Source organism: Bidens hawaiensis, unplaced genomic scaffold (genome assembly GCF_021521415.1).
Source record: "Bidens hawaiensis isolate Kalapana, Puna unplaced genomic scaffold, B.hawaiensis_p1.1 tig00054477_1, whole genome shotgun sequence".
Classification (NCBI taxonomy): Eukaryota; Viridiplantae; Streptophyta; class Magnoliopsida; order Asterales; family Asteraceae; genus Bidens; species Bidens hawaiensis.
The window spans coordinates 1-25819 of record NW_027506295.1 but is presented as its reverse complement, the minus strand read 5'-3'; positions in this window follow the sequence as shown (position 1 = coordinate 25819).

The following is a 25819-nucleotide window of genomic DNA, read 5'->3' as shown; positions in this document are numbered from 1 at the left end:
AATACGTTTACTATATATATATATATATATATATATATAGATTCATTATTAATAAGAATATCTTTTAAATTAAATAGTGTAAATAATAGATAATAATTAATAGTAATATTATATAAAATATAAATCTTTTTTTAAACGCTATATGTTAACTAACGTGATACTCTAAGTGTGTGTGTGTGTTTATATATATATAAACCCTATTTATAAATCAAAACCTTAAACAATTTTTAATAATCCAATACACACACACACACACATATATATATACATATATATAGTTTTAACCAAGGTTCGAGAGAAAAATTAGTTAAGTTGTCGGTTTTAATTAAATATTAACTAGTTATAAGTCATAATATTTATATTATAAATTCAAGTATTAAATATATTAACACATATGTTTAATTGGATTTATTACAACAAAAAGAAGCCAAAAAGGGCTGGGATTGGCTCGAACTGGCGCCCCCAGCCAAAATAGCTTTACACGCACACCGCTAGCCAACTGGGCTAGGTTGTTAACTTGTTTAAACATTAAGTCTGATAATTTATAAACTGTAGGCCAAACACCCATTAAGAACATAAACCCTAAAAGTATCAAATCGATTAATACCTTTTGTATTTGTTCAAATAACCATAGGGTTATTGATTACTGATTATGGACGATCAAAACCATATAAAAAATTACCTCAAAAGATGATGTATAGATGGTTAATTGTGTCGATACATTGCCAGCTACGATGAGAACAAGAACATATACAAGCAGCTTGAAAAAATCAAATTAACCATATGGGTTACAGAGGAGCTAGTCTGAGGATGATTCTGCAGAATTAATTGTATTTTGGTGATCGAAAAATTGTATATTAATTACGGGTTAAATACGGTTTGTATATTAAGCAATTCGTATTAACAGGATTTTGTTTTCCAAATCAAACATGCCTGTTAGGCCGAAAATGGCATGGGTTATACTAAACATAAATCAATTCCTAAATCAATACGAGAATTGAGGTGCAAGAATACTAAACAGGTTACATACACAGGTACGATGTAACATCCTAAAATGATTCTAGTATTAAATAAAGAAAGTTGCGTTTAGTTATCTAGTGTTAATAATTAATTTATGCTAAATAAAGAAAAGATCATGGATTGGGATTAAATAAGATGGATTAAAAGGTAATGGGCTTTAGGTCCATGGGCCTTGGGGAATATAAATATCCTCCTAAACCACCATAAAACCCTAAACCTCATTTCATTCCATCTTAATCTCTACACACTCCAAACACACACACCATACGCGACCGAGCGAGAGAGAGGTGAAATCTGAGCAAGAAAACGTGATTCAAGAGTTATACAAGATCCAAAGTTCATAAGCTAGCTAACCGAAACCAAAACAAAAACATAAAGGTATGATTTCGATCTTAAAGTTCATATTTTAATAGACGGTTAGCCATGAAACTTTAAACTATAATAGATCGGCTCTAAACGAAACGTAAAGTAACGAACTTGATGCTAGGACGAATCCAATGAACCCATAAACAGATACGGTTCGTATAGGATAAAGCGTAAATCTTGTATTGAACGTTTTTACCATAAAGGTCCAAACTTTACGTCATTCCGGGCTAAGTTTTACCCGAACAAGGCCATGGGAATGATCGCGGGACTTGTTAACGTCATATCCAAGAATTTCTCGATGAAACGAGGGTGATTCTGGCGATTACAAATGAACAGAGGCGAATGCTGAATAACTTCGCCTGCAAGCCAACTTCGCCTGCAAGCAAGTTCGCCAGCCAAGTTCACACCTGACAACTTCGCCTGGCATATGTTCGCTTAAGGTTAACTTCGCCAAACCTAACTTCGCTTGATGTTAAGTTCGCTACAAGCAAGTTCGCCTACCTTATCAACTTCGCTGAACCATATGTTCGCTGGACTCTAAGTTCGCCGAGTCTTAAGTTCGCCGAACTTTAAGTTCGCTTAAGTTAAGTTCGCTTAACATGCATTTTAAGGTATCGAATCGGGCTAACGAATGAGTAGGTGAATAAAATAGTAACTAAAATCCTAATAGGAAATGCGTTAAGACAGTTAATGAAAATAAAATTTTTCCAAGCTGACCTGGCAGCTCGACCCCAGCCAGGGGCTCTACCCCTTGGACCCTGCTAGGGGCTGCCGCCCCTAGACCCCGCTGCCAGGGGCGCTGCCCCTGGACCCCCATTCGTTGTGGGTAGTAGCTAAGACTAGAAAGATGATATGAGTAGTGATAGTTAATTGATACGTGTACTTATTATACAGTCAGCCGTGCACAACTGAAGAAAGGGATTACGATTAACGGTGAACGTAACTGCATTCAGGTGAGTTTCTAGCCCCATTTATGTGTTATGTTTTCGGGGCTGTGTGCATACTCAATATGTTTGTTAATACGCTTATCCTAAGAGAAAAGTGTATGCCTTATGTGAATAATGTGAAATGTATGAATGATTGCTTGATGGTACGTGAACGATCTTCGGATATTGCACGTACCGTTAGGTTGTAATGCTATGTTTAAGGTAAGTATGACATGTATGCTTATGTGTATGAACGTGATAAAGTTAATAAAAGAAGGAAAAGATGGTTGTATGGTTGTATGGTTACGAAAAGGGTACCGAGCCCTAATAATAATCGAGGTATGATGTATGGTTGTATGGTAACGAAGAGGGAATCGAACCCTACTAATATTCGAGAACTAGGGAACCGAACCCTACTAATATTCGAGGAAAGAGGGTACCGAGCCCTAATAATACTCGAGGAAGGAGGGTACCGAGCCCTGATAATACTCGAGGAATGTAGGGCGTAATGCTCTTTATAACGTAATATATAAAAGCAAGTTAGAACAGAAGAAAGTATGAAAGTATGAATGAAAGAATATAAGTTTGTGTGTATTGTATAATGTATGATTAACTAGAACTCACTCAGCGTAGCTGACTTTTAGTATGCACGCAGGTGAGTAGGATGAGGCAGCTCGTTTGAGGAGACACGTGGCGTTGAATAAGAGACTGGCATCGGAAGGCTCAGGGCGTGTTATGTTTTAATTACTTAGTTTTCGAAAGACAAGTTGGTTGTTTAAGACAAGTTTTGAATTGTTATGAAATGTTTTATTAAAGTTTTTATATTCCGCGAATGTTTTTAATTAACTCTGATATTAGAACTGCGTTTATGAGTAAATCCAACAAGAAAGTAGGGCTACCGGTAACGGGGCCTTACATACGAGTAAATGGGTATATGGGTTCCTAATTAATAATATTAAATATTTTAAAAAATTTGCAGTTTCGTCCCTCAACTATAAGTATGGATTCAAAAATAGGTTAATGTATTGTTTAGGGTATAATTTGAATATGTTTGAAAGTTAATTTATATTTAACAAATAAATATAAAAAAAATTATTAATAAAACATTAATTACTTGTTAGAAGCGATATTTTATCATTTAAAATTACCCGAATATAAAAGCGGGTTGAATAATAAAAATGGAAAAATCCGAGTTGTTACACCATAAAGGAGAGTCGGTCTCATCGGAAGCGTAGATGCCCAAATCGATCCCCAATTATGTGACCGAAGTATTATACCACGCTCCACCGATTCTTAACTCAACAGCCTCTTCATCCCATAGAGACAAGTCCTTTGATTTTATTGAAAACGAAGCCGAAAATTCCTTAGTTATTTCGGTTACCTATTTGCCCTTTTGTCGGAGTACACGCGCCTATGGCCCTTTCACTAAGTCCATGTACCTTCCCAATTGGTTGACTTTCTCTAATGTGTTGGTACATTCTTAGAAGTTCGGTTATGGGTCGGTTGATTAAATACTCCAATCTTTGTCGGGCGATCATATATCGCACTGTGTTCTCGGGGAAAACCAAGAAAGCATGCACATCATCCCCATATTCAACCAATTGCAGTTTTAGAACAAGATTAGGCAGATAATCATGAAATTACTGAAAATATGGAATAGACAGTGAAGCACGGCCCCGTGCCTCTTGTAACATCCTACTTTTGGTTATAATAACAAAATAAATTTCGTTTATTTTATATTGTGTCGTTTATCGGTTTAGATAATAAACTGTACACGGTTGGGCTTGGACTTTAGAAGATGGTTTAAGAAATGGAATGAGCCTTAGGTCCATGGGCTTAAGGGAGTATAAATACCCCTTAAATCCCAAACCTTTCCATTTTTATCCATTCTCTACACCATAGCCTACACCATCAAAAACACATACAAGACCATCCTTTAACCCGAGCCTAGATCCGAAGTTGAAAACCCAAGATTTTTGGTGCTAGAACGTTGTGACGAACCGAACCTACATCAAAGACCAGCTTGTGTTCGTAGTTCGACTCGTTTAAGGTACGTTTATATCTAGAACTTGTTCGTTTAGGATCGGTTTCTATCTAGAATCTTAGATTTGTGTTTAAATGGTAAAAACGAGCCCAATACATCAGACCATACTGAAACCCATAAACGATTTATAGGTTAATTGCTAACCTAAAGAAACCGTAGTATAGATGCCTAAATCGCACCCCTTAAAACGCGATGTATGAATGATTTGATGGTTAGGGTTTGTTGGCGCTGGGACTCTGAATCCATTAATACCAAAATCATGATGTTTCGTTAAGAAACGAAGGTTTAATTGCAGATCTTGTACCTGTTGACTGCTATTGTTCTTGGTGATTTTGACTTTGACCCCAATGTCAAAGTCTGGATAAGGTTGAGCCATTCGTTATAAAAAGGTAACGAATTAGTTAATCAATTCGTCATAGCAAGATAACGAATCAGCTCTCCAGTTCGCTAAGATCAGGTAACGAATCAAGTGATTCGTTACTACCTAATTCGTTAGCGAATCAGCCAGCGAACTAGATCTTGAAAGATAACGAATTAAGTTAGCGAGTCAGATAACGAATCAGGTGATTCGTTACCCATCAATTCGTTATGTTCAGATAGCAAATTAGACCACGAACCAGGCTGTGTTTAGGTAACGAATTAGGCTTAATTTTTCATAGCTAATTAGTTAACGAATTAAAACAATAATTTAAATCCTAATTAAAAATGTGTTAAGACAGGTAATGGAAATAAATTTTTCTAAGCTAACCTGGCAGCTTAACCCAAGCCAGGGGCTCTGCCCCTTGGACCCCGCTAGGGGCTGCCGCCCATAGAACCCTGCTGGCAGGGGCGCTGGCCCCGGACCCCCATTCGTTGTTGGTAATAATTAAGCTAGAAAGATGTTTTGGGTAGTGATAGTTAATTGATACGTGTAATTGTTATACAGTTAGTCGTGCACAACTTAAGAATGGAATTACGATAAACGGTGAACTTAACCGAATTCAGGTGAGTTTCTAGCCCCATTTTCTTGTTATGTTTTCGGGGTTGTGTGTATACTCGATGTGAATTTTAATACACTTACCTTAAATGGTAAGTGTATGTCTAGATGATGATTGTGATAGTTATGTATGTATGCTTGACACTACGTGAACGACCTTCGGGTATTGCACATATTGTTAAGAAAGGATAGTGTAGTATGTATGATATGTGTATGCGAATAAGGAAGTATGTACGACTATGATATGTATGGTATTAAATGTATGGATATGATAATGGAAGGTAAGGTAAGGTTAAAGGGTTGCATACCCTAATAATATATGCGAAGGTTAAAGGGTTGCAAACCCTAATAATTTATGCGAAGGTAAAAGGGTTGCATACCCAAATAATATATGCGAAGGTTAAAGGGTTGCATATCCTAATAATATATGCGAAGGTTAAAGGGTTGCATACCCTAATAATATATGCGAAGGCTATAGGGCGAAATGCTCTTTAAAACGTAAGGTATGAATATATTATAAAAGAAAGAATGAAGGTAAGCAAGTATGAAAGTATGAAAGTATGAATGAAAGTATGTATATGCGTATGTAGTGTATGTTATGTGATTAACTAGAACTCACTCAGCGTAGCTGACTTTTAGTATGCACGCAGGTGAGTAGAATGAGGCAGCTCGCTTGAGGGGGACACATGGCATAGAATTGAAGATACTGGCATCTCAAGGAAATGTTATGATGAATTAAAGACTATGTTTTATTTTTAAATGACTATGAATGTTTGGTAAAACGAGATTTGGAAGTTATGTAATATATTATGGTTGAAGTTATTATATTCCGCGAAAGTTTTTAATTAACTCTGATATCTGGAACTGCGTTTATGAGTAAATCCAACACCAAATGTAGGGCACCGGTAACGGGGCCTTACACCTATAGAGCCACGGCCCCATATTTCTGTAATTTTGGCAGATTTGACCATTATGACAAATTTTGACTTTTCGTTGACCTGCAGTTGACCACGGGATGTGTTTTGCAGAAACACAGCCCGTGTTTTTAATCCTATTTTTAAAATGTTAAGATTCGAACTTGCATTTCAACCCGGTACTTGAGAAATATCATCTGGGTTCGATTTTTATGGTATGGGTTGTTCAAGACCCGAACCCGAATGATTTTCTTCTCAAACTCTTTCAATCCTAAGTTCTAATCGGGTCAAACCTATTTAACAAATCAAAACCCTAGACTATAACAATTAAACATTATATTCTCCGGGTTTTGACCCGATTCAATCAACAAATAGGTATGAATTTCATATTTGGGGCCCGATTTTTGACCTAGAATGATGAATTAAACTTATAGAATAATTAAATTAGCATACCTTTTGTTGAGAATCGAAGGTTTGAAGCAAATATTGGAATGAAGGGTGAAAGTTCGCAGGTTTTTGGAAAGGGGTGGAATATATTTTTAGGGTTAAGTTATGAAAAGTTTGGTGTTTTAATGAGAATCCCGTAACTGCATTGTAGGTTGGGGCATGACCCGTGCTACAAGCAGAAGTCATGTCCTTTGTTTATTTGTTTATTTAATGAGCTTGGTTGTTTTTTAACTGATTTTTCTTGAAGATTAAGGTTAAAAATATAAAACTCTATGAAATTCCATTAACTTATTCAAACATTACATCGAAATAAAACAACATGAACAGAGAAACATACGAACTAGCTTAAACAATAGCACATCCTAGGAAAAGAAGACAAGGCTTATCCTACTTGAATCTACTAACGACCACCATTCCCGAACAGGTCTTTAATGTGTGTAGGGAGTTCTCTTTGCTTCCAAGAGCTCAGAAAGATTTTTGTCGAGCTTTCTGATTTCTAAGTTAAGGAAGTTGAGCTTGAAATTCACATCCTTGTTGTGACTCTCAACAATGTGGAAGTTCTCGAACCTCAGTAGTTTGACCTTGTTTGTCAACTCGATCAAGAGAGCCTCCGCTTGAATGTTGCTTTCGACTTGATCTCTCACTATACTTTAAAGCCTCATGATTTCTTCTTCAAGATGTGAAGAAGATTAACCATTTTTGAATTTTCTCAATGGTTTCCATTCCATTATTTTGTTATCCATTTGAGGAATTTTTAGTTTGGTATGAATGGAATACTGAATATGGCTTGTAATATATAGATAGAGTGGAACGTCGAACACGACCCATGTAACACGTTACATGACCCCTTGTTTTTGAAGTAATAAATGTTTTTGATTCAAAGAATTGTACAGAGTCAGCGTATCATGCTGAAGATTCTAGGGTGACCACGACCCCGTGTATAGGGATGCACGGCCCGTGCTTTTGGTTACTAGAATTTTATCTTTGATTTTCAGCAAAACGCGAGAGCTGTAATTTTCGGAATGATGTTTAAGATGTTAATTGAATAGTTTTAACGTCCTAAAATTACTTTTCATTAATAATAAGGTCCTAAACATAGAATCAGGGTAAGCCCGAATATCCCAAAATATGAAGTTAAATCGGTTAAGCCCGAAAGTCCTAAACTTTGTGCCTAATGCACTTGATTACACTTGAAAAATATAGAAATGACTCTAGATTCCACTGAATGGGTCTCCTCCATCGAAAGGCCCGGGTGAAGGAAAGTAGGTGAAACGGAGGACTTGAAACTGAAGTTGTTCATTGATGTCCCGTAGTTCCATTTTCATACTCTTCACCGACTCGGTGAGTTGAATGAGGTGCAACTCTGCAAGGAGATTCAATTCGGTGAGTTCCTTCATGAGATCTTGAAGTTTGATGAGTAGCTCGGTTTTGGAAATGTGTCAGGTTTCGTTTCTCTATTGGCGAGGAACGTGAATTTCGTTGTTCGTCTCAGTTGGCATTTTGATTTCTCAGGGGTGAGAGATTGTGTTTGGTTTGGTGCAAGAAATTCATTGGCAAGAGGTGCAATTTATAGTCAAACAGTTGCCAGGCATGACCCCATGCTTCTGGGAACACAGCCCCGTGCTTTCAATCTGACAATTCTGTTACGAATCTGACTGACTGAGATTTTTGCAACGAAGATTCTGGCCCGCTCGTTGTGGCACGGGACCATACCTACTGAGGCACGGCCCATGTTTTAAGACACCCCCATATTTTTTAATCATCAAAGGAACATATATACAGGGCGTGGTTTAATGAGGGTTATGGTCGGACCTACTTCCAGTATGTTCATTGGTTTTGGTGGAGGATTACTACCTCCGAGACGGCCTAGAATGGTCCATCGATATATGGTTTCAATCGATGCCTATTAACTTTAAACTTGTGGTCATCAAAATTTAAACTTGTAGTCAAAAACTGATTCAACTATATATGGGCCTGTTCAACGAGATTTCAGCTTTCCTGGGAAAAGACATAAATTTGTGTTATATAACAGTACATGATCACCAACTTGAAATTTCTTGTTTCCTCTTAAATGGGCATCGTGTAAACATTTAGTCTTCTATTTGTAAGACCAGGAATTTTCATATGCCAGTGCTCTTAGTTCTTCGAGCTCATGAATTTGATCTTCACGATTTTTACAGGCAAACATTAGATCAAAATTTACTGCTCTGCCCAGTAAGCTTTGTGTTTTAGTTCTACAGATAGATAACATGCTTTCCTATAAAAAAGTTTGAAGGGTGTTGTTCCTATGGGGGTTTTGTAGGCTGTCCTAAGGGCCCACAAAGCGTCATCTAACTTTTCTGCCTAATTATTGGGATTCATCCTAGTAGTTCTTTCGAGGATCCTTTTAATTCCCCGATTCGAGACTTCTACTTTCACTGGTCTGAGGGTGATATGGTGTTGCCAATCGGTGGTGAACTCCATATCATGCCAAGACTTTATCCATCAAGGCATTGTAGAAGTGAGTGAGTACCTATGTCACTGATTATGGCTTTTGGAGTGCCAAATTGTAAATATAACTTCTTCAGAAATCGTTCAACAACCCGAGCATCGTTAGTGGGAAGAGTTTGTTCTTCAACCCATTTAGACACGTAGTAGACTGCTACAAGGATGTACTTATTTCTGAACAAGTTAGGAAATTGGCCCATGAAATGTATTCCCCATACATCAAAGAACTCACATATTTGAATGCCTTTGTGAGCCATCTCATTTTTGGCTGATATGTTTCCGGCTCTTTGACAAGCATGTGCGTCTTTATATACGGTGGGCCAGAAGAATCCTGCATCAAACATTTTCCTGACTGTGGTGGCGGTACAGTGGGGTCCACCAGTTGGTCCTTCATGGTAGTGCTTGAGAATATCTAAGGCTTCCTTTCCTGATACACACCTACGAACGACCTGATCGGCTCCTATCCTAAACAAGTATGGATCTTCCCAGTAGTAGAACTTAAGATCGGAAAAGAATTTCTTTCGTTGTTGACGAATTAGCCCTTTTATTAGGAATCTACAAGCTAAATAGTTCGCAAAATCGGAAAACCAAGGACTTTCATCCTCTTCTTTCATGAATGCTTGGATATGCATGAGAACTTCGTGTGGAAAATTGTCATCGATAATTTCCTTGTGATGTTCTTCTGAAGCTGGGCATTCTAAGCGTGAAAGATGGTTTGCGGCTACATTTTCTGCTCTTTTCTTGTCCTTAACTTCAATGTCGAATTCTTGGAGTAGTAGAATCCATCGAATAAGTCTGAGTTTTGCATCTTGCTTTTTGAAGAGGTATCGTACGGCGACATGGTCTGTGTAAACTATGGTTTTAGAGAGAACTAGGTAGGCTCTAATTTTTTAAAAAACAAAAACTACGGCTAATAACTCTTTTTCTATTGTGGTGTAATTTTCTTTTGCATCATTAAGAGTTTTACTAGCATAGTAAATTGGTTGAAAATGTTTTTCTTTGTGTTGTCTGAGTACGGCTCCAACTGCAAAGTCACTTTCATCGCACATGCTTTCGAATGGAAAGGTACACTCGGGTGTAGTCATGATTGGTGCGTTGACAAGTTTATCTTTCAATATTTTGAATGATTCAACACATTCTTCAAAGAAGACGAATGGTGCGTCTTTTTCCAGAAGTTTGGTCATAGGTCTAGCAATTTTCTAAAAGTCTTTTATGAAGCGACGATAGAATCTTGTGTGACCTAGAAAACTTCTAATGGCTTTGGCTGAAGTTGGTGGCAGAAGTTAGGATATGGTTTCTATATTTGCCCTATCAACTTCTATCCCTACTTGGGATATCTTATGACCGAGAAAAATGTCTTTTTTGACCATAAAGTGCCATTTTTCCCAGTTGAGTATTAAGTTAACTTCTTCACACCTAGCTATCATTTTGTCAGACAATGATCAAAGGAGTCTCCAAACACTGAGAAATTATCCATGAAAACCTCCATAGAGTGTTTGATCATTTCATGAAAGATGACCACCATGCAACGTTGGAAAGTGGCTGGAGTACAAATGGCATTCTTCGGTAGGCAAAAGTGCCATGCGGACATGTATAGGTGGTTTTCTCCTGATATTCAGGAGCAATGGGAATTTAAGTATTCGAAGAATCCATCAAGAAAGTAGTAGATCATTTTTCCAAATAAACGTTCAAGCATTTGATCGATAAAAGAAAGTGGAAAATGATCTTTTCTTGTGGCGTCATTAAGCTTCCGGTAGTCAATGCAAACTCACCAGCATGTGATGGTCCTCATTGGTATTAGGTCATCCTTCTCGTTCATTACAACTGTCATTCCTACCTTCTTGGGTACTGCTTGAACTGGACTTACCCAAGGTGAATCTGAGATTGGGTAGATTAATCTGGCATCAAGGAGTTTGATTACTTCATTCTTCACCACATCTTGCATGTTGGGATTGAGACATCTTTGATGTTGGACCACGGGTTTGTATTCTTCTTCCATGAGGATTTATAAGTACAAAAGGAAGGATTGATGCCCTAGATATCCATGCTCTTTCATGAGATAGCCTTCTTATGGTTCTTAAGAACTTTAAGAAGTTCGTGTTTCTCTTCTTTAGAAAGGTGAGATGAAATAATTAATGGGAGTTGAGTGTCTTTTTCTAGAAATACGTATTTGAGATGGTTCGGGAGTTCTTTTAATTTTAAGGCTGGTGGTTCTTCGATTTATGGTTTTGATTTTTTATTACAGTTGGTGATCTCGCATACTACTTATGATGTTTCTTGATTGTTGTTGTTAGCATCAAGATTTCATTTTCTAAAATGGCTTTGGTGATGGTTTCGATTAAGACTTGTGTTTCTAGTTTGTTAGTGATGGAGGAATATCGCACATAGCAAGTTACAATAGAATCGATGATGTCAACACGGTATAATGTGTCATCGTGATGTTACATATATTTCCTATGTCAAAAGTTATTTCCTCGTCATTAACCCTGAGAGTGAGTTTGTCAGTGCAAACATCAATGATAGCTTTTGTAGTGGCTAAAAAAAGTCTTCCTAAAATCAGAGGTACACTTTTGTCTTTCTCCATGTCTAGAATTACAAAATCTACTAGGAAAAACATTTGTCAATTTTGATAAGCATGTGGGTGGGCTTTGGTTCTCCTATCCCTAGTTTTGCAAAAAACGCATTAGGCATTATATTAATGCTAGCTCTTAGGTCAGCCAGGGCATTGCTAACAGACAAATTTCCTATGAGACAAGGGATAGTAAAGCTCCCTGGATCGGTCATTTTCAGTGGAAGCTTGTTTTGTAGGACAACTGAACATTCTTCACTCAGGGTGACATGCGAGAGCTCCTCCGGCTTCCTTTTGTTGGTCAGCACTTCTTTTAGAAACTTTGCATATTTCGGCATTTGAGCAATAGTTTCAACGAAAGGGATGTTGATGTGGAGTTGCTTGAAGGGTAATAAAAATTTCTCGTACTGAGCTTCTAATCTCTCATGTTTAAGCCGTCCAAGGTATGGAATAGGTGGAATATACGTTCGGACTGGTTCCTTAGGTTTTACGGTGCCTGTTGGGATCGGTCTTTCCTGCGTCTTATCTGGAGCTTCCTTCTCCATAACTGATTCTAAAGCTAGTGAGGCAACAGTGGTTGTGCCACTTCTCAACGTAACAACGTTGGCTGTTGCATTAGGTTCGTTACTGTGTTGCTTGGAAGAGCGCCTGGTGGTCTTTTAGACAATTATCGGGCAATCTGTCCGATCTGAGTTTCCAGATTCTGCAATGATGCTTGTTGAATTTTTAGGTCAGCTTCTTGCTTTAGCAATACTTTGCTGATTTCAAAGACTCTTAAGTCGGCCTTCTTTTCTGTTTCATTTGACTTGGTCATGATTTGGCTCAACATTTCTTCAATTCTTGAATAGTTCAGGCTCTGATGTGTACTGGAACTTTGTTCTTGAAATTGAGGTTTAGTTTGGAAAGATTGATTCATCGGCCTCTTGTCGAATCCGGGTAGAGTTTGAGTATTACCTTCGTCCTTCTAACTGAAATTCGGGTGGTTTCTCCATCCTGGATTGTAGTTGTTGCTAAAAGCGTTGTTTTGACGAGTGATGAAGTCAACTTCTTCCGTAGCCATAAGGAATTGGTTGCAGTCACTCATCTTTTGTGTTCCTCCATAGGTGCCACAAGTGATCTTGGTTTTGATAGTTCGGCTTGAAGTTGCTCGAAGTTTTTAGAAAGTGTTTCAAGCTGTCCGGTGACAAGAGTGTTTGAATCGACGTGGTGCATTCCTTCATGTGTTCTCCATGATTTCAATTGCTTCGTTAGGTGATTTGGATCACAGGTCTCCAACGATGACTTGGTCGATGGCCTGTTTGTTTTGACTGGATCGTGCGTCAAAGAAAGTTTGTACTTGTAAACGTACGCAGAGTCCGTGAAGTGGGCATCTTCTCAGAAGACTTTTGTATCTCTTCCATGCTGCATGTAACGACTCATCATCATCGGTCCGGAATCCGGTAATGCTGGCTCGGTATTTGGCAATTTTATCAGGCGAAAAATATTTGAGGAGAAACTGTTCAACCATCTGGTCCTAGTTGGTGATGGAGATAGAAGGATGAGATTCTATCCATTCTAAGGCTTGTCCCCTTACAGATAAAGGAAAGAGTTTGAGTTTGATCTGATCTTCTGAACAGTTTTGAATTTTAAAGGTTCCGCAGATTCGTAAGAATCGAGATGTAAGAGAAAGTGGGTCTTCATCGAGGAGACCGTGGAATTGAACTGAATTTTCCACCATATGAATGGTGCTTGATTTGATTTTGAAATGTTCTGTGATTTCGGGTGGAGCCACTCCATTTCCATAGCCTTCGAGGGTTGGAATGGCATATTGGCTCATGCTTGGTTCATTGTTTTATGCTTCCATCATTTCTTCGGTTTGATCTTCTCCTGATGTCGTGGCGTCTACTGATTTGTCTTTGATTGTTTCAGCGGTTTATGTTGCCCGTTTGCGTATTCTTCGGTGAAAAAGTCGTTCAGGTTCAGAATTTGGAGAAACAAGCTCAGGTCCGATGTAGAGGACATACATGGGATTAAATCAAATTTAAATTATTTAAATCAAAACTAAAGCAAAGGTTAGTAAAAGTTAAAACTAAAGTAATGGTCAGGGTCAGTTAAAATACAGGTAAAAGTTAGGCTAGCCTTTAAAAAATTCTTAATATAATAGTTAGTAAAAAGAAAAAAAATAAAAAAAATTTATACAATTATAAACAATGATTAAATTAAAACTTGGAACGTTCTTAAAAGGGTACCGGGTCTCCGTCAACGGCGCTAAAAACTTGATGTGTGGTGTGTGAGTTGTGGTAAAATAATATGGATGGGAGTTTTAGCTTTCGCACAAAATCGTGTTTAGATTTGATAAAAGTGATTTCAACTAAGACTAAACACACACAAAATAGGCAAGTGTACCTATCGTATATGTAGAATAGTATTGGTGAGAACCAAGTATCGATCAGTGGACACAAATGTTTCTAATAATAAATCTTTGTTTTACTTTAATCGGAGAGTTTAATCAGCTTTGGTGTTAATTTGTAAACTTTAAATATAAATACTTATATACAATAAATTGGATGTGGCTTACCGGTAGAGCACTCACTTTACTAGTGAGAGGTAGGGAGTTCAAACCTCAGTATCACCAATTTATATGGGAGATATGAGGGATGACATTGGCTTGCCAGGGTTCGAGTCCTGATCTCACCCGGTTTTACCGGCTCCTCGTTGTCGTGATGTTTGGCGGGCATGGGCGTCGGGTTTTATCCAGGGAATCCCTCAATAGGTGGACCGCTAGGGGCTCCGTCCGTCCGGACTCATGGCCGGCTCGGGCTACCTTTAGCCAATGGGGGCCGTGTACAGAGTACCCGACGTTACTTAGTTGGTCGTTCCAAAAAATAAAAAGAAATATTCCTATATAATATATATGTGACAAGAAGAGAAGTTTTAACTGAGTAAATCAATTATATGAAGGTTACCATCTAATATCAATAATTCACTCCATTCTTCCTTGTTGATTATTAAGTAAACGTGTGATACACTTGACCTAATAATATATGATAGAATAGCCCCTCATTTCTAAGTGAACATATTCTATGACATAAAAGAAAGTAGCATGCATATTTTCAAGTCCACCCTTGCTTAATCTCATACTACGAAGAGAATGTCAATTTAAGTAAGCAAGTAGTTTACTCAACTAGAAAAATTTGAATTGACTTCGATTTCTCAAATACCAATTCCAACCGCTTCGGGTGGTTATAGTTTAGTCACACAACCTCCCATTGGTTTATTTAATATGATTTCTTTAACTAGCATGATAACCTAAGCAATCGTGTTAACAATGTTATTTCAGAATTATCAAAACTAGAGAAATAGATCATAGCTTATATCTCATCATTTCTTAGTACAATATAAGGATCCATGTTTTATCTTAAATAAGTTATTAAAGTATTCTTATTACCATTTCTAGTCTCCAAGATCTTGAGTAAATGATGAATGATAGTTAATCATCAACCTTGATTTGTTGTGTTAATGTGATAAAACATTTTTCATTAATGGATAACTGCAAGATAACCATGTACTTTACTAAACTAAATTGCATATTTAAGACAATCATCAAGTAAAACAAAGATTCTTCATAGAAATTAGATGGTAAATGGAGTTTAGCTCATATTGAGCATGATTATGAACATTAAAAGAGATGAAGATAACAAACACATGATCAAACTAGAACAATATAACCAAATGTGGATGAATCTTCCTTTTTCAATGGTGATGGATGATAATGATGATGGATGATGATGATGATGATATCCTACAAGCCTTCAAACTCTCCACAAGACCTTTAATATGAGTGTAAAGTAGGGATGAGATCGGGACCGTACCGGTCCTGGTCCCGAAATTCGTGAATTCTTAGTACCAGTATTGAAATACTCGGTTCGGTACCGGTACCGGTACGAGACCGGGACGGTACCAGGATTGAAGGTAAAAATTCGGGAAATACCGGTCCCGTCCCGTACCGTACCGGTACCAAAAATTAAAACTTTGGTACCGATTTGGTACCGTCGGTACCAAATCGGTACCGGTAGCGGTTCAGTACCGGTACCAACCGGTAGCAGTACCGATTTCGCTCATCCCTAGTGTAAAGTAGGTGTTTTTATAAGAGAAACCCATTTAGAAGTTTTCTTCAAGCTCACCAAATGAGTGCAACATGCTCCACTATTTATAGGCAGTCTGGGTGATCAGGCACTGCCCCGTGTCTTAGGAGGCATGCTCCCGTGTCTATCTGTCCTCTCGCATTTAATGCTCTGTCGTTTCGTACATGATGACTCACCAGGGGGCGTGCTTCATGAGGCACGGCCCCGTGTTTTGGGTGCATGTTATATTTTCTTTTTGTCTTTTCTGAAAGGTGACCACAGCCCCATGTCTTCTAAGTCACGACCCCGTGTCCATCTGTCCAGTATTTTGTCTTTTCTTGCACAGGAAAGCATGGGGGCGTGTTCCATGAGGCTTGGGGGCGTGTTTCATTGTTTTCTTGGGTTTTCTTTGATTTTTCTCTGGCTTTTCATTCGCTTCTTCATTTGAGGCTTGGGTTTACCTGAAAATATATTCTAACATGATAAGTAGCAATTTGAACTATATTATTTGATGGAAGTTACAGATTTTAGAGGTTATTTGATGCTAAAAAGATGTATAATTTTATATACATCAAACCACAATAACATTTTTTTAAATCACTTGTTCCATGTGAAAATTGAGAAAAATTCATCCTTATGTATCTATTCTTTCTTTTGTTAACATATAAAAATATATAACAAAGATAAAAATACAAAGAAACTTGCTTTAGGGTAAAATTTTATGTTCAAATAGATTATTAGATGTCAACAAAACCCAAGCCCAGTTCATCCTATTTTAAAGCCTATATGTCCAATCATATAATTGTTAGGGCACATAAATTTTGTGCTGAGGATATGTTATCCATATGTGGCTTCTAGATCGATTATCCTTAATATGTGTTCATTAACGGTTGTATTCTTCGAATGGTGTTGTGTTTAATATGTATAACGGCTAAGGGACTTGGTCTACCTATTATTTCGCAGTCTATGGGAAGTGGCACGTGGTCAAAAGGAGTGCAACGTACATATTGGAAGAGTGGTGGATTAATAGGACTTTTAGTTTGTTATCTTGTGTATTTATTCGAGTTATGATCAGTTTAGGTTACACACATCATACACAACACACTTCACAAAGATTATTCTAGCTATATTTACTTGCACTTAGATCCATTGTATTCATTGATCATAAGTTCCACCTTTGTAATATCCTTATTTGATTAATATAGTGGTGATAGACGATTTGTCATCACCCGAAGGTTTTGTGCCGGAGATCTCAAGCCGATCAAGGGATTTTCCTCGTAACAGATATCTTTGTTCATACCTATTTTAGCTACATATTCATTGTTATAGTACAAGAACTCTACCTCACAAATTCAGATTTGGTCACATTATCCTTAAACCGATTTTTGACCAAAATAATTTAGCCCCCACCGTGGGGTAAGTGGTGCTTTAATCCAGAAGATTTATCATCAATTTTCAACCTTTTCAACCTATTCTATTACCAATGGCCTCTTAACAAACCTTTGCTTCAACTACCATGCCTTCATCACTTTCTCTCACATCAAAAGCCTCATTGCCGATGCCTCATCCACCCGTGGGAGTACAGAGGACCAATGTCGTTGGGAGCAAGATGCAAACTCCAGTCTTCCAAGGCTGAAAGTCCTCTGTTGCCACTTCTTTGGTAACTTCTAACAATGATGTTTCTGCTATGTTTTCACAGGTTAACGCATATATGGAGCTGCTAAACAAAACCAACCAGAGGATCCTATGCGAAATTGAAGATCTAAAGAATACAAAGAGGCCAACGGAGGATCAGACTCCCTTGATGCCTAGGGTGCCGGATTTCACCACTCCAGGATCCATGGCTCAACATGCTCAAGGATCCTCCATCCTTAAACAAGGATCATTGCTCTTCCAACCAGGATCCTCTATCCTTCAACCAGGATCCATAGGTCAGCATGCTCAAGGATCCTCGATCTTCCATCAAGGATCCATGGGTCAGCACACTCAAGGATCCTTGATCTTTCAACAAGGATCATCCATCCTTCGACTAGGATCCTTAGGATTGTTTCACCAAGGATCCTCCAACTAGCATCGTCAAGGATCCTTCATTTAGAGTTAAGGATCAACGGGAGTTCAAAATCAAAGGTCATCAGAGGTTCATGAGGGGGACTTTATCCATATGCAGACTATTGCTTCTGGTGGACCAACTGTCATAGCTGATGCATCCTATCCTAGATACTCTTCTGGGATGCCATCCTTTAATCAGAAAAAGAGGTAACCTCTATAATCATATATCCTTAGACACTAACCTTGGTTCTACGCAGGAAATAGATATTAATCAAGCCATGGCCAAGGAGTTACAAAAACTAAGTGATATGATATCCATCGTTCCAAGGGTGGTTCGGCGCATTCCTGAAATTCCAGAAAGAAGTCATAAGCTATCCAGGTTTTCTCCACCGATATGTGATGCTAAGTGTGAAAGCCTGAGATCTCATATCTAAAGATAATAAACGATTAACAGATCTAGTTCATTATTACTCTTATAGATTATCAATTATGTATATCTTAGTATTAGTTTTATTAGGTGTGTATATATTAAGTAATAGATTAAGATGCGAAGCTTTGATTGAGAGGATAAACGGACAGGGGTTCAATAAGTTAAATCAAAACTTTAATTAACAGAAAATAACACCTCTATTTATAGAAGACAGATCTAGTTTGTTACACATTCCGTAACGAACTAGACTCTTGCTTCGTTACATTACATTAAATAACGAACCGCCTCCTGATTCGTTAAACATCTTTATTGAATCAGGAGGAAACTTAACTTAATGTCTAGTTCGTTAAACATCCTTAACGAACTAGACTGTTCCTCTAACGAACTAGCTTAATATAATAATAAATATTACATTAAAATAAACGATAAATACAATACGATAATTACAAAGACTCGAGACGCAAAACCGTGTACTAACAGACACCCCCTCGTCTTGAGCTCTTTGTCTTTAATTTACTTGAAGCGCTTGGTCTGCCAGTCTCTGCAGCTGTGAATACATATTCATGACACACACGAACAACAGGTTGAAATTGCAATTCTCGGTCATAGTCTTCACGCGCTCAATTAATATCTTATTCTTGAATAGCACGTAATTGTCGGTCTCTGTCAAGTTCACGAGCCACATCGGATCAATGATCTTTATCAACTCGGTCTTTAAGACCTTACCCAAAACAATAACGGCCTCGCCAGTCCGATTTTCGTAGTACCAGCGGTTGAAGGATAAATACATGTGTTGATTCAACGTCTTCACCGGTACACGCTTCATTGTTTTTGGCAGCTTTACCTTAAGTACCAACTTCCTCCAACCTGTCCTTGGATCAATCTCATTGATACGCTTACGGGTTGGAATATGATGTCTAAAGAACTTAAACCCATGATTGACCTCGAAAAGCAGATGCTGATGAAACCATTCTGCATGTCGATTTCTCCCACGGTTTATAAAAGGACTGTACGCCAGAGTCCGTACGTCCCATCTTGGTAATGAAAGAACGTCAGTAATTTTATCATAATACTGGACGCCTTTCTCCCATTTGATAATACAAACATTCAAATCAGAATCAAAGTGCCACGAAATAATATCACCTTGAACGTTAGATACAGCTTTGAAGGATGTCATCTGATTTTCTTAAGCGCGAGCGACAACTTCAACTTTCTGCTCTTATCCATATACCGGTATGCCTCAATAATCTTACGAGATTTATTGTTCCGGTAAGCGAACCATCTTTGAATATCAGCAAAAGTCGGATCTCGAATAGAATCAAATCTTGTATCAACTATGCTTTTTCCCTTTGAAACCCTCTCCAAATGATCTTCGGCTTCTTTGACGGTTTCATCAGTAAATATAGGAGTACCCTGATCAACATTAGTGTGTTGAAATAAATCAGGGTATTCCTCAGCAGTCATGTCCTCAATCTCCACCTCCTCATCCACAAAAATAAAGGACGTGTTGATCTCAATAGTTGGATCATTTAAGATCTCTTCATCGTTCCCGAATGTAACAACTCGGGTTTTTATATAATACCAATACCCGACCCGTCTTCGTTTCGGGTAAATTTTTAATCAATAAAAGATCGCTTTTATCGAGTTAATACTGTTGTATTAATATTTGTTTATTATATATAATCAACATATATATAAAACTACTTTGGAACATGTTCAAATTTCACCCTAAACTAAACTATTACCTATTATTGTTTCCACCTTTAACCTACAAGGACCTATGTGCAAATTCTGGATATTTTGACTTTACAACCCATAACCCAAACATGTTTAACCAAACCCTTTTAACTAACCCATAACCCGTTTATCATTCTTGGACCACATCTAACGCCGTAAAATTGGAAATCAAATCAAAAGATTGTTAATCTTGCCTTATACGGCCTAACCGACATAGTTAATTAGGAAACAAGGATCGTTTGTTATGCGAGTGGATTGTTTATAAAAACCGTCTTGGACCTAAATCACTAGAATACAATAGAGACAATGAAAATCAAATTAATCTTGGCTGCAACATCCTCTAATCGTCGCCTATCTAACCCTCATAATTAATTTAATTATAATCGCTTGTGGGGTTCCGTTCTTGATTTTCTTTTGGCCTGCTAATGGTGGAGCAAACTGAACATCGATCTTTCTGTGTTTAAGGTAATCGTTTATTCATTGTTGTTCGTCTTGATTCACTCCTCAAAAGCCCTATGGCTAATTTTGTTAATTAACAATCTATTATACGGATTAAGATTCTAGGGTTTATGTGGATTTGGGGATTTTATCCACTGTTATATTCAACTGTTTGTTTTCAGTGTTTAACCAATTGACATCCTAGTTCAGTTGGTTCTTTGTGTGCGTGTGCAACTCTCGTGTGCCGGCCAGGTCTCGGGTTAGAGATTTTGTGGGCAACTTTTTGCTATTTTTGTTTCTTTTCATTGTTTTTACTAAGTTAAACATTTTATAAACCATTATAGTTAACATTTAACATGATATAAAACATTATTTAATTTAACCGGCATCTTTAAGTGTTCGGATCCTTGTCACTTTTCTCGTTTCAAGCTTTCGTACATCTATATATATATATATATATATATATATATATATTAGTATGAATTATAAATATATTTTAATAATAATAGTAAACCTAATTTGTTTTCTTTATTTAAACTCGACACTTTGGTTCACATTTTGTCACCATTGAACGTCGTTATAAACTTGCTTTCGTTTATTATATATATATATACATATTATCTATCTAGTAAGCGAATTTAATAGATTTAAACAACACATTTATTTATATATTACTACAAATTATTACTAAATAATTACCCATTATTATTATGATCATTTATTTATACATTCTTATTTTATTTATTCGGATAATTATAAGTGTATTTTATATCAAATTTAGTTATCTAAACTATTAGTTTATAAATTTGATTATATGGTTATCATATTAAACAAGGGAAATTTTAAAAGATTAAAAGTAATGACTTTATTAAACAAATGTTAAATAATAATGTTAATCTTTGCGATAATAGTTATTATAGAAATACATCAATAAAATTAATAAACATCATAATCCCAAACGTAACTCAAATCACTCGACACTTTAATTCATTATACGCTTTGTCTCATCAATAATTAACTCATACTATTATTATTTAACTAGGAATCCTTGACGGTATATCCTGAAGGGATCATCTCTCTCATCATCATCATCGCTTATATTTCGTTCATCCGATAAGGTGAGAAATCACTCCCCTATTTTACTTGTTTTCAAATGTTTCGGGGACACTTGCGTACAATTTATCAAATTATTTATCTTATTATTTCTCAAACGCAAACTGTGATCTTTGTGTTGTGTATCAATTGAATGACTGTTTGTTACTTGCTATTTGCTTACTTGCTTACTTGAAACGCATTCGGAGAGGTCCAACATAATCTCATTATAGTATGATCATACGACCGTCGTAGTGGCCGGAGCCCGATCGCATTGGTAATGGTTTAACCGACACTCATTACTTGTTTAACACTTTCATTGTTTATACTCACAGATGACAGTTTTGCTTATTTTTACTCTATTATTTATATCATTATATATTATCATTTTGTTTGTGTCAAAACTGGTGAATCTACTCACTCAACATGTGTTGTTGACAAATATATATATATTGTACGCATTTGCAGGTTATAGATTGGATTGCTTATCGAACTGAAGCACATGTAGAGATGACCTTAGGATGTTAAAACATAAACAAGAATAGTTGGTTTTGTATTGTAATTTTCTCTATTTTTGTTGTACTTAAATGTTCTTGACAATTAATAAATGAATTAGATATTGTCGCTTTACACTTGCATGATAGTACCTTGTGAGCTGTAGCAATCAGATCACGCCCCGACATTCGCCGTAGGTTGGGGTGTGACAGATTGGTATCAGAGCCGAAGGTTTAAGATAGGTCGTTAGAAAAGTCCTAGAAATATGCTTAGGACCCAATACGGGTCTATTTGTTTACCTTATGTGTTATTTTTAATTGTTTACAGCTTAAGTAATTACCTGCTAGACTAAGTAATTATTTAACTGCTTAGTTTAATGCTTATTTTACTGTCATGCACACACAACTCCGAGACTTTATCTCACCCTCAAAATATTTTTATAGCTCCGAGGCAATGCCTCATTCCTATGATATATATTTACATTTAAATTTTTGTTGATTGTTTTTCGTTGACGGGAATTTCTTTTAGGATTTCCCTAAGTTTTACTTTTACATTTTAAGTGTTTAACGTAATCAGTTAACGGTTACATTTTTCCATTGCGTTTTATTATTTTATTACTTTTTAAATGTCTAGTCGGGTGAAAAATCCATGGGACGCCATGAACACGCCAACTATTCATTTTCACAATTATTATATTTACGATATTTGGTTGGAGCATTATCACTTGTGGTGATACATCGATAAACTTACGTTATTTATTATTATTTGTTTATGTATTTGATTTTATTTGAAACAAGTTATCAATTGACTTAATTACTTAATTGAAACTTTCGTTACTTTACTTGTTTAGTTGTTTGTACGTTTGATTTCATTCGAAACAACCTATTATATGATTTAGTTACTCAATTACATTGGATCAAGACTTATTGATTCAATTCATTCACATACTCACAATTATTTTTATCCTCATGATGGAGCACAAATCATTCACTAACTGGGACTATGTTATCACAAGTCCATCTAAACAACTTATTATTTAATTATCTAATTGGTTATCTCGCACTCATATTATCACATTCACAAATTATCAAGAACAATTAATAACTATATTCTCATAGCATATTATAACATCATTAAACTATCGAATATAATAAAAGTATTATTAAATACCTTAATATTTAAACAATATCCCTCATGTTCACGATTATCACGTTATCAATTAATGAACTTATCACAAGTAACTCAATACCCCCAATAACTATCAATTACATCTCGGTTATCACCCTCAAATTTGAAGTATTAACATTTTAATTTGTTATGCTTCGATAAAATCTTATATCAAATCATCTCATTGATTATATCACATACTTAACGAATTATCGTATAGATTACCTCATTTAAATTCTGACTTATCCTTAAGTCATGATTAACGCTAGCACAACTTTTGTCGAATTTCACTTTATCTTTAATAACTAATAAGAAATTTACACAACTTATTATTTATACTCATTTAATCTCAATTTACATAATTATAGAATGATTTCTACATCAAAAAATACAGGTCATATATTCTCTACACCCGCTTTATGACCACAATGCCTGTCAAAGAGATAGCTCCTACAACCTCTGGGGTATAAATTCTAACTCAAAACACTAATGCAATCAATTAATCTTGTTCACTAATTTCTTTCAGAGAAATTTCGATTCATTTACCGTTACTCACCCTCATAACAACGATAATAACGATAATAACAAACGCAAGCTTAATGACCGAGTTTAGGTTATTAAGTAAACCAATTATCAATCTCAACGAAATCATAGTATCCCAAACAAGAAACCTTACACCGGAATACGCTCGTTACATCTTATTCGCGACTTTCGTCATCCAACTTAATTCTTGTGTTATTCTTACACTCTCTATAACAGCTATGGTTATTCCGTTAACACTTGTCGTTACGTTGCCTACGACACAAAGACATCCCACAACGGTCTATGCCGTCAACTTAGCTTTATACACCTGCTACACGTGCCTTCTACAATTATGGAGACCCTAATCACCTACGCAACGCATTTTTCTTTACTCATTCACGCCGAGATTAAACTATACCGGCACCGTACCATACTATCCATGCTCATTTAGCTTAAACCTACCAACCCTATGCCCATCAGGCTTTCTTCATGTAGCAAGGTCGTTCTCGGTTATTAGATTCTAAACCCGCAAAACTTAATTTCATCAAGCCTACCTTAGTCAAACCTCGTTTTCACAAACCTATTCGAGGTGCCTCAAATAATTCAATCCCAATTATTTAAGCTTTCATAAACTCAATTAACAAATGTGTTTTGAATCAAACCAATCGTAGTTAAGTTTTCACTCAAAAGATTTTTATCGTCGTCATAATTTTTATCTAAACATATTTTGTATTCAATTATACCTTAAATGATTATTTGTCTAAATTGGTTATTTTGGAACAAACCCAACCTGGAAAATCCATCATTTTAAGTATCTTTTTCGCACACAATGAAAATTTTCTTATCTTTCCAAAGATCAATATCGTTGGTTGCCGTACTTATCTATACGTTTGGTTTTACTTAATAAAAAATTATAGGATCTGGTTCATTAACATTTCGTCAACTGATCAAAATATTTAGATCCTCATAAATTGAAACATTTATTATTATTATTATTCAATTATGAAAGACACAATTTCGACAGTCAGTTATTAGTTAACCATATTATTCAATTTGTCTTTTCTCATTTACCTTGTTTGCTTATTAAATTATTGACAGTGTGTCAATTTCTACTCTCAACTTTGATTTTTAACATTTGTGTACGTCGTGTATTTATTGATCTCATGCATTACAATTTCATCTTATAAATTTTTTTTATTGCTGGAATTGAATTGTTATAGTTCTATTATTAATTGAACTTGTCATTATTTAAACAAAATTATATCCGTTATAGAATTTTATTTTCCATTCTTTAAGTTAATTTTCATTATTAAAAAAAACAAAAGAATTTCATTGAACTCCCCTGGTGATTTAATTGGAATTATATTATTAATTTTCACTATTATCTAATGACATTTGCGTGATTGTTGTTGAAAACCTGCGGTGGTTCATGGGTACCTCAAAAATCCATTTTCATTCTTGTTAGATTTCGCTATTTCGTTGGAATCGCACGTTGGTTCTTAGATATTTCAACTCTTTACTTAAATCTTAATACATCATGAGAATTTAAAATGTTTCGATGATTTCTTCAGTTGTTGTTGGAATAGTCATGGTGGTTCATGCATTTCTAGCTCTATGTTTTTTCTATTTAAATATATTATTTCTCAACTCGTCTATGTTTTTCATTATTACTTTGATATTCATTATTTATTTAATCTTTCGTAATAAACTATGAATATTGCAACTTCTTTATTTTAATTTTAACGATGTTATGGAGATAGGAAAATGCCTTGTAATTTGGGGATATTCCAATGACCCACTTTATACTATATCTAATTTTAAAGATTTAATTGGAATAGGACTATCTCGGTGATTCGTGAATATCCGCTTCCCAATTTCATCTATTTACAATTTATTTGTACACATAAATATTTGCATTAATATTTTTGCATTCTCAATTACTACTACCAGTATTTTAATATTATAATCTACCTCACCTTAAATACACAATTGCGATATTTCAATGTTGTATAAAATTCTCTTTAAATTCCACGAGTT